Source organism: Anabrus simplex, chromosome 2 (assembly GCF_040414725.1).
Source record: "Anabrus simplex isolate iqAnaSimp1 chromosome 2, ASM4041472v1, whole genome shotgun sequence".
Lineage (NCBI taxonomy): Eukaryota > Metazoa > Arthropoda > Insecta > Orthoptera > Tettigoniidae > Anabrus > Anabrus simplex.
Genome location: NC_090266.1, coordinates 382197336 through 382210694, shown reverse-complemented (window position 1 = coordinate 382210694; position 13359 = coordinate 382197336).

The following is a 13359-nucleotide window of genomic DNA, read 5'->3' as shown; positions in this document are numbered from 1 at the left end:
TGTATCTGTGACGTGTTAACATATACCCGGTCGTTCACCAGCCCCTCATTTTTTCGGTAATAGGCAACCCAAATAACGCGTATAAGCTAAAGAATCGTATAATTTAAATTCATGAACACCAAATAACTTGAAATTTGTCGTTATGGTCGATAAGGCTCTCTGCTACCTGTGTGTCCTCACTGTAAATTGAATGGATGAAGACCATAAGTGACGTTTAAATGAGTTAAGTGCAAGATGTAACTCCGGGAGGATATATCCTTTCACCAGCAGAGATGCAAGTGATAGCGGTAATATTCTGCTCTCTAGTGATAGGTGGTATAACTACAAATAGCATGCTTTATATGAGTGTTAAGATATTTAAATGCCTTTTTCTCTGAATGATCAAAATGCTACTTATACCGTTATGGTTTCCATCCATTCAATCGATCCATGGACCGAGCAAAGGAAACACAACTATGAACAATTCCGCGCTAAATAATAAGGACGATTCTTTAAACATGTGATTTATGGCACCCTGAAATAAAACAAGTACTCGTAATACGATCGAATTAATGGGTTATGACACGTGTTCTGTAAAGTAAAGAAGTTAAATGAACACTGTAAAACATCACTGAAGACTTTGACACGGATGTTAACTTTCGATGTGGAACGGCCATACATAAGTACTAATCCTGTAGCAAGTATCACATATGTTGGTTTCGCGGCCGAATCTGTTAAGGGCTGGAGCAGAATGTGTGAGTATCTGTATCGTAGTGGTACGAATCCACCATTAGGCAAGTTGTTTGAACGAGAGAGGTGCTCCATTTTAGCGGGGATACAGTTATAATCAATATTTATTCCCCTAGGAAGCCTCCGTGACTCGGGCGGAAGCGCGCCGGCCTCTCACCGCTGATTTCCGTGGTTTAAATCCCGGTCAATCCATGTGAGATTTGCGCTGGACAAAGAGGAGGGGCGACAGGTTTTTCTCCAGGTACTCCGGTTTTCCCTGTCATATTTCATTTCAGCAACACTCTCCAATATCATTTCATTAAATCTGTCAGTCTTTAATCATTGCCCCTGGGGAGTACGACAGGCTTCGGCAGCCGGCACAATTCGTATCCTCGCCGCTAGATGGGGCTTCACTCATTCCATTCCTGACCCGGTCGAGTGACTGGAAACAGGCTGCGGATTTTTCATTTATTTTCCTATTGGTTTTAAGCGAGACGCTCTGATTTGGGTATTTCCCTTAAAGATGGGTAGGGGAAGGATTGGAAAGGAAATCGACCTTGGTCTTTTACTAAGGTACCGTTCCGGCATTTGCCTAATGGTGAAAATAGGAAACCGAGGAAAACCTGACATGTTACAACGTGCATGAATGTCTTTACAACGCCGTGCGGAAATCTGCATAAACCAAGGTGGGCAACATTTCAAACACGTTATTACATTGAATATGCAGGGTACCCTACTTTCTAATTACAGATCATCATGTCGTAGTCCAACCTTGCTACGTAACATCGGATAAAAACGGTCCTTTCCAGGACCAAATAAAAATTCACTCTTTGGAATAGTTTTTGACATGTGGCCATATTACAGTCACTGTAAACGGCGTTAATCTAAAAAGGGTGCACCAGCCTGTGAACTAAACCTACTGCCAGGCGGCTTGGCTGATACAATAGCAATGATGCGTGATTTAACCACCTTAGCTACCGCGAACCGCGGTGGGTAGATAACACGTTGTAGTTCTTTTAGACACTTCCTGTCCAAACGTAAGGTAGTGTTATTCGCAGCTGTGATAGTTTTACACATTAATTATAGTTTAAATAATAGAAATAACCCTGCCGCCAATGATTTCTGCCATATATGCGAACATTATATAAATGGTATAGTTGTACTAAGGCCACAAAGGAGCCGGTACTAATGTTTTTTCGGATGACTGTGATATACGCGTTAGTTGGGTTACCTACCTCCGAAAGAAATAAGCGGCTGGTGAACCACCCTGTATAATAAATGTAAGAACTATATTTGATATAATTCTAACAACTAAGGCATGTTAGAGTGAAGTACCAATAATGAAGACAAATAAATAATCAATTACGCATTTTCGCACCCATATCACTATAACACTTGTTTCTTCTCTGCTTATTAGGAGTTCATTTATTAAATCCTGAATACATGAATAGATATAGCCTTTAAGTTTTAGGCAAATTTTAAGGCTCCTACATCATATCTCTTACTGTCTGGCAATGAGTTATTGAGCAAAAAATAAATTTACAGTTGCAGATACTTTATGGTGGAAATCATTATCTCGAAGAGTCACTGTAGGTGACAATAACTGCTACTCCATGGAATACAAAGTCAAAGACGATAGATCGGCTGACATGTGCCAGTATATAGGGTACGACAAGTTGTCGAACTTTATCTGCTATAGCCAAAGCTGGTCATTAGTGTTCCAGACATGTTCAATACGTGATAAATCCTGTGAACGTATGGGCGAACAAAACGTGGAACTTGTAGAATATCTAGGAATTTTCGGAATCTGAGAACGTCACACGGTCACTCACTATCGTTTTAGTAAATGATCTGAGGAAGACACCAACCGACTCCATATCTCGTAAATGTAACGATGTTTGGTCAACATGCCACACTAGAGAGGAAGTGCACTGGAATTCAATGGTACCTACACTAAGATGAGGTAGCGGATCTTTATGCGATGCATAATGCTGGACGCGCCAGTCTTTCACCAGATTGCCGACAGAAACATCAGTGAAAAGCATGATGGAATAGATAAATGTGGGACTTGTCAGGGAAAAGACGATGCCATGCTATTCGTCTATCCCTACGCGACGCTCTTTGTACCGTCGTAGCCATAGACGTTGAAAGTAATCAAATTAATGAACGACTTGAGAAAATGGCGCGATGCTACCGACGACGTGTGTGAGGAGGTTGGATGCTCTGCAACTTATCGACATTTTCAAGCGGTTGCTTGTAATTTGACTGTACAATCTATGAGAGAAATGCGCACTAGATGTCCCTCATTTCATTGTGTGAGATCCTTCACGGACGTAAGGTCATGCTGACCCTCATCGTGGTACATCGGATCTTTTTTGGGTAGTAGCATTTCTTTAAAATATAATAAATTTGACGATTCCTCTGTGTAGTCTACTAAATGTAAGATAATTATTTGGACCCATCTCTCAAAACAATTGTGATCTGAGTATTCGTGCTCAATGGGAGGTGAAAGGAGTTGTTGAGGAAGGATTGTTCCTTTGTACAACCCTAGGCACGGCAGGCCTTGCTGGCTAAATCTCATGTCATTACCTTGCACGTAAATTAATATTAACCTCGTTCTGAGGAATGAAGGAACAGTCTTACAGGTCCATACTGTTACGAGGTATGTAGTAGCGTAACTAAATATTGCGGCCTATGATTGTTGAAATACATTTCCTAGCCCTTGGGTCGTAACATGCTTCACTCCGAGTGAATTTTCTATTCTCACTGAAGTACCATGTTCAAGATAGTCCCTATCAGTGTCCAGCTTTCATTTATCTGAATCCAATTGTCTCACTAACATAACTGCTTTCCGCGGCGTTGTCTCTGTATCATTATTCCGGGTGAATTTTGAAGTATGAAACAAAAGATTCGTTGTTCTTTCCTGCTGTTGGGATGCTCTTCAAGTTTGAAACAGTCCATAGAGTACACAAGGCTCTCCCAGTTCCCGGTATTCGATATTCAACATTTGCTGAATTTTGGGGCTTGTACAACTTGTTCAGGAACAAATGAAAGTGTGTAACATGTTTAAGAAGGTCTTTGTTGATAACAACCAGAGTCTCCTGACCTCCTCCACAACGTCAAGTCAGCTTTAGCAATTGTGACGGCACGTTGTGCTAGATATGCTCTACTGAGAATTTTCATTGGAACATCAGCTCTTTAAGATAGAAGAAAGAAGCACTGCACTTTGCGACACCTTAGCACACTTAAGCCCACATGTGGCCAATATGTGCAACGTTTCATCGTTTGACGAAGAATTTATGTTACTGGATTTCAGTTTAAGTGCGCGGAATTTTGCTCGTAAATAGATTAGTTTTGGATAAAATTCCCTGAGGAAACAACTTACACAATGCGAATAATTTCACAATTTGTATGATGATTTATTCAGTGTGCATCGGAGCTAATGCAGTGAGCTCGTAGTTGCGATCAACTGTATTTTGTAAAAAAAAAAAAAAAAAAAGACGACGACGTTTTCTCGCAGCAAAATATATTTGCATAGGTCTGTTTTCAGATCGACTATGAGTGAACTCAGGATATCTTATTCATGAATCAAAAGTAACCGACGTGAAAGTAGCGAAGATGATTGCAGGATCTAATAGGTGGAAACAATAGCTGGAGATTATTCGAAATGAGGAAATAAAGGCTACATTGATAATAAACTGAGTGTGGCCATTGCTTCACGTAGGGTGTGTTAACGATACGTGTAGTGAATAGGCATATTTGGGGAAAGAGAAATGGCACGATTGCAGAGGAGTGGGTGAGTTACTGGGTGTAAGCTGATCAGCTGCATTTCTTGTGCGTTATCTGGGAAGATCAAGGAGGAGTTGGCAAGATGAGACCATGTTATTTTCCTAGGTACTATCTGCGTCTGACGAGAAGCTTTAAGGTACGGTACGGGTAAAAGATGCTACACTGTTAGCTACAAACATTAGTCGTGGCAGACAACGCGAGGTCCTACATACTCCTTATTAAACTGTTCATTATGCTGTACCTATTAATTATAGGAAGTGTGTGACTAAAGCACAATGGGTCTACCACTTTGAAACTTCACGACAGCGCCTCATTTTGCAAGACTCACCGCGGACGGAACCGATGTTTATTGTCAGGCCTTGAGACTTGAGATGAGCGCATGTGCATGTTTACCCCTCGCACCTCTTACCCCGCATCCACACGACTTCCCATCAGACTGTAGTACATAGCGAGCTGCCGTGTTATAACGGTCGCGTAGCTGTGAGCTTGCATTCGAGAGATGATAGGTTCGAATCTCGTCGTCAAAAGCCCTGCGAGTTTTCCGTGGTTTCCCACTTTCACATTAGGAAAATGCTGAGATACATTAATTAAGGCCAGAGTGGCTACCTTCCCAATCCTATCTCTTTCCCGTCCTTGCATCACCGAACACCATCCATATGTTGTTGTTTGTTGTTTAAAGGGTCCTAACAGCTAGGTCATCGGCCCCATCCATATGTTATTGCGACGTTAAACCATTAGAAAAAACAAAACGAAACCAGAAAATCACGTTATATAATGTAGCGTATGCTCGATTGAGAAGTGGAGGAAGTTAAGAGCTCCAGATATCGCTCGTTGTCCCACTCGTAAGAGCCTCCGACATTGTTATCTAGACTGATGTGTTTTTCTCAAGAACCCTCACTCTGAAACAACTGGGTGTTCAAGATTTGTAGGAGGTGCTTTTCAACTAACAATATGCTTACGAACTACAGTATACAACAACAGAGCACGATGGTCTATCATTCAAATACTAATTAAGGAGAATAAATTGCGGGTGCTGGGTTAATCAATAAACACACTTTTAAACACACATTCATATCGAACCTGGGCGAACATATTCACCATAACGCGGATGATATATTATGATCAGGAATGGCTTTCAACTTTGGTGTTGAATGATCTTTGATTACATAGATAGTATAAAATGATAACATTTACTTGAATTTACCAGCTTTTAATTATTTGCAAACAGAATAGTTTGTGTGAACCAGACTCACTTTCATCACCATTACTCTATTCAGATGTGATATATTTCTGCTATTTGCTGTGAGAGCAATACCATCTGCACATAAAGCGCTCACACACGGTGATCACTATAAAATAAATGGTAAATTATATGTTTTATCAGTCTGGTGAACGGCGGCGGAGACTATTTTTACATTTGGAAATGGCTTTCAACTTTATTTAAATATTTTTATACCCCTTCCCACGTAACTACGTAACATGTGTGTTTAATGTTACAGGGAAATGAGGGAGCAAAAAAGAACATCTCTGGTGTTACATTTGAGACTTTCTGTCGTGACAATGAATACATGTACAGTACATATAATATTTCTGTATTGTCAGTGTACAGAAGAATCCCATTAATGTTCCTGTTGCCCAAACCTTTAGACTATGTGCGTTAGGACTTACATAGCTAGTAACGGGCCGAAGCTATGAACTACTACTACTGATAATAATAACAATAAGAAGGAGGAGAAGAAAAGTAGGAAGAAGAATTTTATTTGCTTTATGTCCCACAAACTACTTTTACTGTTTTCGGAGACGTTTCTTTTTGTTTTTTACGTCGTACCGACACAGATAAGTCTTATGGCGACGATGGGACAGGAAAGGGCTAGGAGTGGGAAGGAAGCGGCCGTGGCCTTAATTAAGGCACAGCTCCAGCATTTTCCTGGTGTGAAAATGGGAAACCACGGAAGGCCAACTTCAGGGCTGCCGACACTGAGGTTCGAACCTACTATCTCCCGAATACTGGATACTAGCAGCACTTAAGCGACTGCAGCTATCGAGTTCGGTCGGAGGCAGCAAGGTGCCGGGATTTAGTCCCACAAGACTTATTTTTCGTGCTGGTAAATCTACAGACGCGACGCCGACGTATTTGAGCACCTTCAAATACCACCGGACTGAGTCAGGATCGAACCTGCCAAGTTGGGGTCAGAAGACCAGCGCCTCAACCGTCTGCGCCATTCAGCCCGGCAAGCTAAGAACTATGACATCTATAAGTATTATTCAAAATAATGTCTGGCCCCATGGCTAAACGGTTAGCCTGCTGGCTTTGGTCACAGGGGATCCCTGGTTCGAATCCCGTCAGGGTCGGGAATTTTAACCATCATTGGTTAATTTCGCTGGCACGGGGGCTGGGTGTACGTGTCGTCGTTATCATCATTTCATCCTCACCACGACGCGCAGGTCGCTTACGGGAGTCAAATCAAAGGACCTGCATCTGGCGAGCCGAACTTGTCCTCAGACACTCCCGGCACTAAACGCCATACGCCATTTCATTTCATTCAAAATATTTGTTTATGTGCACTGGAGCCGTGGCGGTACTCTTCTTCTATTTTGGATCCCAATGGCTACAGTCTATACTCACTACTTGTAAGCATGCTCCAAAACAAGCAAGCAAGGGAAATTTTTTTTCGTGTCTGCTGATATTGTGATTATAGCCACTATATGGGTTCCAAACCATTGAGACGTGATTCTTCTTTTAAACAGCCCCATGCATTGGTGGGGATTCAAGCTGAGACCTCTTTTGTAACAGGCCGGTGATAATTTCACTAAGCTCTCATGCTTCCGTAAGTGAAGAATAGTGTTGCTAGTTCTAGAATAAAAAAAAGCAGTAGCTGTCCATAATTGCCTCTCTGACGCAGCTGAGGCTAAATGTAAATTGATTATCCCAACTCGTTTAGTAAATTCACAAGACCGAATATAGAATGTTCGCTGGAAAATCAAACCCTATGTGGGTAACAGCAGAAGAGGACTGCTAACGGCAATGATGATGATGGTGATGATGATGATGATGATGATTGTTGTTTAAACGGGTCTAACATCTAGGTCATCGGTCCCGAACGCGGCAATTATTAGGCCAACTTCCTACATAGAGCAGTTCAGCCGTCATCTGCGACAATACTAAGCGCTGTTACGCGCTGTAATACTGTATTATATATGTGTGGATGGAAATGAAAATTATGTTAATGTTAAACAGATAATTAACCACTTCATGAAGTATTCCACGAGCAGCTTGGATTTCAAAGGAGTGTATTGAGGAAGATTTGTTTTTTAACAATAATAAAGTTATTGGCTTTACGTCCCACTAACTGCTTTTACTGTTTTCGGAGACGCCGAGGTGCAGGAATTTAGTCCCGCGGAAGTTATTTTACGTGTCATTAAATCTACCGACACGAGGATGACGTATTTGAGCACTTTCAAATACCACCGAACTGAGCCAGGATCGAACCTCTCAAGATGGAGTCAGAAGGCCAGAGCCTCAAACCGTCTGAGCCACTCAGCCCGGCAGAGTTGCTTGTAAAGACAGGAACGTTGCGCTCCTATCTGTACAGTAGACAGCTTGTTGTGTATTTTTAGGTCACCAACCCAAGCATAACATCCACTCTCCTACAAGAAATATTAAGGAAACACTGGAACCAAACTAAGACCAGGGAATAATTTCAACCTTATTTCATAAGCTATCGCGACTGATGTATTACATAATGCGTCTTCCAATTTGGAACGTGTCAATTCATTTGTACTAACAGACGTTTTACACATGCTATGATATGGTATTTATAATGACAATGATATATCTGATAGTTATTGTTACTGAAAATGTGACATCACGGTGAAAGTGAAAATATTCTCGCATTGTAAATACATCGATGCATTTCACACTAACACTCCTCAGCGTATCCCCCTTTTATCTGGGGTCGCCGGGATTACCTAGGTTCATTTTGGATTTGGCCGTGGGTTTAATGCCGGATGGCCTTCTTGACGCCACGCGATTCTTGAGTTGAAAGTATCAACCCAGGAATCAACCGGGATTCGAACCTCAGCCTTCAGGGTGGGAAGCCATCCGCTTAACCACTGAGCTAATCGCCACCCCCCAACCACGCAGTCCGCACTGTAGGAATGAAGGAATAACATCCTCTGTAAATTATGTGACACTACCAGAGCACCGCCGACACACAACGTACGTCATCACTTGGATTTGACTATTCTGTGCCAAAATATTGCACTGCAATCTGACTGAACGGCTTGCACACGAGTAAGGTTGCATACAGTTCAACAACACGAAACGAATTGCCATTGAATTCCGTGGGTCAACTCCCATTTACTGATTGCGTATCTGAAGTCACGTAACTCGGGATTCGAACTGATACCTCGTTTGTAAGAGGCCGATTAAAATGTCACTAAGCTCTCATGCTCCCTTAAGTGAAAAATAGTGTTGCTAGGTCTAGAATAAAACAGCAGTAGCAGTTCATGTTGGTCTCTGTAACGCAGCTGAGATTAAATGTTGATGGCTCAGTAAACGGCGGAATGATCTCCTTCGAAAGTGCAAGATAGACAGTTCTAAAGTCCTCTTTCAATGACTGGTTGTTCTGATATTTCACTACCACGCAGTCTCTTTTGTTATCAAACGAGTTCATAGACAAGGGAAGTAAAATCAATTGATGTTGATTGATTGATGTTAGTCATTTTTAAATTTTCCGCAGTCATGAAGAAGATTGGTCTGTATTAATACTCAATGAAGACAGAATACAGCGTATGTAGTTCGGAAGTAGAAATAGATATGATTAAAGCTGTGAATGGAGAATTATAATGGCGATTCGTTATTAGTTACTTAGTCAGTTAGTTAGTGTGGTTGTTGATTTCTAGGAGCCTGTGACATCGTACGTAAAAACGCCTTGTACTTACGGATCGTAAAGTCCGTCCGGCTACCTCCGTTATTACAGTGCTTCTTCTGTCGATCATATTTGTAACTAACTGGGACTAGAACTGGAAAGGAACAGATCGTGTAGAGTATGATCAGTTGACTATCACTTCGGAAGCCATTCATCTGGAAATGAAGTGGAATACTAGGGAAAGAAAATTTTTCAGCTGAATGACAAAAATTAAAATCTACTTATTTTCTCAGTTGGGCCCACGACACTGAGCGCAAGTTATAAATTTGAGTTTTGTGGTTAGGGAGTTACTATACTAGATCATTAGACGACTTTGGTGGCGTGTTCAGTTCGTTTACAAATCCTTGAAAGTTAATCACAGAATGCCATGAGATTCTAAAATTAAAATGTGTAATAATAATAATAATAATAACTGGGGAGGGGGCCCTCAACCCCGACACGGCGCGTCCCATATGGCTGATAGGGGAAGCTCCTGTAGATATGCAGGAGAGGTGTGAATAAGGCTTAGCCAAATAAGCACCCGCGGATCAACTGAGGTAAACAGAGAAATGGTCAACGGCCTCGACGGCAGAAGAGGACATATCCCAATGGCAGAGAGGGCGGAAGAACCGAATCAAATCCACTTTGCGTCTGACTTGTAGCAAGCGGCAAGTGGTCAGCGTCTGATCACCAGAGGTGCGGCTGTAAATATGCTCCAGGAACTAACAATCCCTGGTTCTACACCACTAGCGAAAGCTAGAAGATTGCTTACAAGCAGACATGACTCGTACAAGTAAAGACAAAATTACCCCAGGTGGACAATCCACCCACTCTAAAGTGGCAACCAAGCATTCGGATTCTGGGGAGCTTGGGCGAATACGAGAGAGCAAATCGGAGTGCTCTGATAAACTTCCACGAAAGACTCACACTTTCATTGGCACATTCAACATTCAGACACTGATTCAAACAGGAAAACTGCACAATCTCACAACAGAACTTACAAAGCAGAAAATCCAAATTCTGGCCCTGCAAGAAACACGCTTCACCGATTCAGAAACGATGGATTACAATAATTATAGGATCTTCAAAAGTGGAACAAACAAGAAAATTGGTAAAGGAGCAGCATTGTTAGGAATGGCCTTCTGTGTAGACAAAAAAGTTTTGGATTCAGTAATAGAGGTGAAACCCATCAACAATAGGCTTATGACCTTAAGAATCAGGCATACAAACAAAAAATACACCTTTATTAATGTGCATGCGCCAACAAATGGAGACAATAAAAAGGAGCCTGAAAAAACAGAAAGATTCTGGGAAGAACTTGAAACAGAAATGGCCAAAATCCCTAAAAATGATGTGAAAATTCTACTCGGTGATTTCAATGCACAGCTTGGCAGGGAATACAAATACAGGAGGACAGTGGGAGACTATCCAGCCCACAGATTCACCAATAAAAATGGCACACGCCTCATTGAGTTATGCCAACAAAATAACCTCAAAATTATGTCAACATCACTCCGGAAGAATCCCAAAAAGCAAAAAACTTGGCGATCACCCATCCATCATTTAGGAGAATTTCAGATTGATCATGTGGCAATATCATATGATTACCAAAAGGAAATTCATGATGTGCAAGTGCGCAGAGGTGCTAACATCGATTCGGATCATTATTTAAGCAGAATCAAAATTAAATTCACACCCAAAGGGAAATTCAACAGGAAAACATCGGTGATTCCAAAATTTGATCTGCACAAAATCAAGGACTCCAAAATTTCAGAAGAATGGGAAAAACGACCTGCAGAGAGCTGGGAGAATTTCCAGACTAAAATCATCGAAACGGCGAAGGACCTAATCCCTCTTCGCAAGAAACCAAAACATCCTTGGTGGAATCAAGAATGTGAGACCGCACTAGAAGAAAGGAAAAAGGCATTTCAAAACTACAATTGTAACAAATCAGAAGAAACACAGAAGAAATTCTTCGAAGTTCGCAAGCATGTATCCAAGATTTTAAGACAAAATAAACGGAAATACGTCAATGTCCAACTGAAGTCAATTGAAGACAACTTCAAAAATTACAACACACACGATTTCTACAAGACCTTTGCGAACCAAATTAAAGGATATTCCCCACAGAACCTTTGCTTTCGGAAGCACGATGGTAAACTAGCCCTGACAAATAAGGAAAACTGCCAAGAATTAGCTACATATTTTTCACAGCTTTTAAATTGTCCAGAACCCAAAAAGAGATTCCCGAAAGTACAGCCAGAAATCATACCGGAAAATTCGTCACCACCAACTCAAGAAGAAATTTATTCACATATCAAGAAACTTAAAGACAACAAAGCATCAGGGGAAGACGGAATTGTAGCTGAACTTCTGAAAAATTTAGGCCCAAATTCACTCAGAGAAATTACACAAATAATCCAAAACATTTGGCAAACCGAAAAGCTCCCGGATGACTGGAAGATTGCTCTAATCCATCCACTACATAAAAAAGGCAGCAAGTTAGACGTAAACAATTACAGAGGAATCTCACTTGTATCAGTCACATACAAAATACTATCAGCCTGTCTCTTGCATAGAACACAACAACAATTAGAACCCAAATTATCAGAATTTCAAGCAGGATTCAGACCAAACAGGTCATGCCCAGAACAAATTTTCAACCTCAAAACCATACTTAAACTACGAGCCCTCAGACAAAAGCCGACAGTATGCACATTTGTAGATTTCAAAAAGGCATATGATTCGATAGACAGACCCTCCCTATTCCAAATTCTAGAAGAGAGAGGACTAGATCCCAAAACCCTAGAACTCATAAGACAAACACTAACGGGCACAAAATCTAAAGTGAAATTTATGGGAGAAATTTCAGAACCCTTCGACATTCAGACAGGTGTGAGACAAGGTGATGGACTCTCTCCAATTCTGTTCAACGTCGTCCTAGACAAGGTTATGGAAGAATGGGAGAAGGAACTCAAGAAACATGAATCTTGGAAACCGATCCGATTGGGCTTTCCCAAAAACAACCTCTACGTACCATACCTTGCATTTGCGGATGATCTGGCGATTTTCACAGAGGATGAGGAGACTGCCATCAAGCAGCTTGAGATACTTAAGGAATCTGCAGAAAAAGTGGGACTACAGATTTCATTTGAGAAAACTAAATTCTTCTGTTCAAAGACAGATATCACGAGCCTGAGAACAAAATACGGTAAAATCGACCGGGTCTCGTACTTTAAATACCTCGGAGAATTCATCGAACCGACAGGCCTTGAGAAGATCTCACAGCAAAACCGTCTCCAAAAAGTCAAGAAGGCATTAGGGTTAGTTCAAGACATCTACAACAAAAAATGCATGTCAAGACAGACAAAAATTCGGCATTACAACACAGTCATAAAACCAACAGTCCTTTACGCAAGTGAAACATTGTCACTTAACAGTAAACAAGAATTAGAAGAAATAAAAAAGCAAGAGAGGAAGATCATCAGGAAAATCCTAGGAGCAAGATATACCCAAGATGGTTACAGGCTACAATCAATCAAAACAACAGAAAAAGTTTCAAACATTGAAATTGACATTAAGAAAAGACGAATGAAATTCTTTGGACACCTCACAAGATTACCAGAAAATTGACTGTCAAAAAGAATATTAAATTATGTTAGCTCACTTAAGAATTCAACACCTTGGCTGGATGAACTTCGAAAGGACCTCAAAAACGCAAACATATGTGCAACAGACATTTTAGAAAGAGACACCTTCAGACACAAAGTCAACAAGTGGGAAGTTACATCAGAGCAACCAAAGCAAAAACAGTGCAGACCGAAATGGTCGGAAGAACGTAAACAAGCCTTCTCAGAGAGAATGAAAGCCTATTGGAAGAACAAGAAGAACCCAAAGAAAGCTTGATTGAGTTGTTTGCTTAACGTCTTCCATTATTGGGAGAATACGCTAA